Source organism: Panthera onca, chromosome A2 (genome assembly GCF_046562875.1).
Source record: "Panthera onca isolate mPanOnc1 chromosome A2, mPanOnc1 haplotype 2, whole genome shotgun sequence".
Lineage (NCBI taxonomy): Eukaryota > Metazoa > Chordata > Mammalia > Carnivora > Felidae > Panthera > Panthera onca.
In genome coordinates, this window is record NC_138340.1 from 3,415,270 (window position 1) to 3,418,291 (window position 3,022).

Genomic DNA, 3,022 nt, shown 5'->3' on the forward strand with positions numbered 1-3,022 from the left:
CGGGGCTGGAGCCACGCAAAACCCGGCCCAGAGCTACGGCGGCGCGGAACGGAGGGAGGAGCCTGGTGGGCGGCAGGAGGCGCTTGGAGGCGGACGTGGGGGTAGGGGAGCGGCCCAAGAGAAGGCACCCTGCTTTTGTCTAGCTAGGGGGGCCTAATTGCCCCCCCCCCCGACTCCCCGGTCTCGTGCGCTCTGGCCAGACTCGCGTCTCCGGGATCCATCCCCAATCAGACCCAAGGGGATGATGGAGGTGATGCGGTATCACGAACCCCTTGGTCTACGGGGCTCCTCTCATCCATGAGGTCATTTATTCAACCCACAGGCATAATGTTCAACAACCCCCAGTGGACATGTGAGGAAATTGAGGCACAGGAAGGCGGCTCGGCCAAGGTCACCCAGTCAGAAATTGGCAGAACGAGGACTTGAACCTGGGCGAGCCGGCCGCATCCTGGCGCACGGGCTGCCCTCTGTCCAGCGCCCATGGGGCCTGGTCCCGGAAGGGTTTTCCGGGGGGGGGGGGGCTGCAGGCCTCCCTGAGTCGGTGGGGAGCACTCTCGCCCCGCCCCCTGCCTTCAGGACTCCGAGACAAACCCCTCTTTCGGTTTGGGAGGACTCCCTGACCCTCTGTGACCTTAGGACAGCAAGAGACCCTGGGGGGGGGGGGGGCAAGTGTGACGTGTATATCTCCCCCACTGGGTCGTGTGCTGTCCTGGGCCCTCTGGCATCCCCGCTATAAAGTAGGTGCTCAATAAATGTTTGATGCTATTATGTATTTATCTAGGGACACTTCTTGGGCGCGCGTGCGCACACACACACACACACACACACACACACACACACACGCAGGGCGCTGGCCTCTTCGGAACGACCAGTAAACAAATCATTTCATTCATTCCTCATGGAAGCCCCACGAGGCCGCCCTAGATGGCACCCTGAGGCACAGAGAGGTCACGGACCTTGCCTGACATCACACAGGGATGAGAAGAAAGCATTACCTCTCTTGCTGCTGGTTACTGAGCGCCTTACCCACTTTGTCCCCTCGCTGGCTCCCAGCAGCCTGGGGTGGGGGTGGGGGGTTGCCTCGGACAGGGCATGTGGCTTCCCGTTGGCCACGCACGCGGCAGGGAAGTGGGCTTCAGACTTTGAACCCTACTCCTCAGGATACACTGGGTCCGGGGGAACCTGCGGCCTCCCTGGCATCTGTGGAGACAACCCAGTTTTTGCAGGTCCCCTAGTTCAGGGACCAGCCAGGGGGCCGTCCCTGAGACCACAAGCCTCCGCAGGCCGCCAGGCCTTCCTGCCAGTGGTTTTGCCCTGACCCGCTTTCCGGCCGAACCCGAGTCCCAGGCAAATCAGCCGGCACCTGCTCTCCACCAGCCCTACCCCTGTGTCCTGCCCGCCTGGGAAGATAGCCTGCCCGACCAGCGAGGGGGCTAAGCTCAGCACCCCAGCTTGGCCCCCAGGCTCTGCACCCTGGTGCCACCTCCACTCCACTATCTATGCCCACCCCGGGGGCTTGCCCTCCCTTGCCCGTGGCCTTGGCCCCACTGGACTCCTTTGCAGTCTATTCCTTCAACAAACATTTATTGGACGCCTACTGTATGCCAGGTTCTCCCCTACCTTCAGAGTGGGGGAGGGGCGCATGGAAGAATGGGGGGGGGCAGAACTCAAGGTAAAGATACAGGCGGAGGTGGGCGGGGGCACTGTGACCAGGGGAGGGTCCAGGAGGACCACGAGGGGGTGATCTGGGGGCCACAGAAGGACCACAGACAGATCTGGCGATGCACACGGGATGCGGGGTGGGGGGTGGGAAGGTTATACTAGTTAGAGGGGCCTGCTTGGGACAAAGGCCCTGAGGGAGGCCCCACCCCCCGCAGGCCGGCTCAGCTGCCACCCAGGCCTGGGAGGACATGAATGGGTTTTTCATGCTCTGGACCAGGGCAAGGTCAGGCCGGCTGCTCGCTTCCCCCCCCCCCCCCACCCCCCCAAGCCCTGGGCTCCTGACTGTCTGAGCCCTGACCTGGAGGGGGTGGCAGGAAGTTCACAGTTTGCCCTCCGGGGGAGCTAGGGAGGCCCGGGCAGGGGAAGGGCCTCGCCCGAGGTCACCGGCACCAGCAACACCCTGCTAATTGGGTGGCTCTGAGCAAAGCCTGCCCCTCGAGGCCTCAGTTTCTCCGCCCGAGCCGCCGGGTAGAGCAGCGCTGCGCTCCCGTCCTGCTCCGACCCCTGGCGGATTCCAGTGCGGGTTTTGCCCGGCGCCCGCAGACCTCGACACCTTCTTCCCGGAGCGGCCCGGCTGCAGCCCAGGGTCCGAGGGGGCCGGGGGGAGACGCGGAGGGGCCCAGGAGGCCTGGGGGGGCCCCCGAGGTGGGCTGGGGCCGAGGCTGGCCTGGTGCCTGGCGCCTGCGGGGAAGGGAGACCCCGCCGGGCTGCCTGCGCGCCCCCCTTGAGCGCTCCCGGCCTCGCCGCCCCGCTGTGTGACTCCCGCCGGTCTCTGCCCCTCTCTGGGCCGCTCCGGAGCCGGGCCGGAGGGCAGCGCCTCAGAGAGGTCGCCGGGTCTCGCTTCCCCCCCGCCCCGCCCCCTCCTCCCGGCGGGTCCCAGCCTCGGTTTCCCCAGCCGCGCGCGGGCGCTCTTGTAAACCCGGCTTAGGGGGTCGTCGCTGGCGGGTCGCGCCCCCGTTAGCGGCTCGGGCCCCCGGGAATCCCCCGGGGGCTCGGAAAGGGCAGCTCCGATTGGCCGAGGCTGCGCGTGACGTCAGGGCCTCCCCGACGCCCCCTCCCCCCCCAGAGGCACGTGGGGGTGGCCGCGGCCGGGGAGGGGCCGGGGTCCGGGCGGATTCGGGGTGTCCCCCCGCCCCCAGCCCGAGGCGGCAGCTGGGCAGCGCAGACGCGATTCTCCTCGGACAGATTTTTCCCTCGTCCCAAATCCCCCTCCAGCCCCCCCAGAACGGCAGCTGCTCAGGCGGCAGATGCGCCGGTTAAATCCGCCCAGCTGGTCCCTCCGCAGAGCTAACCGCCTGGA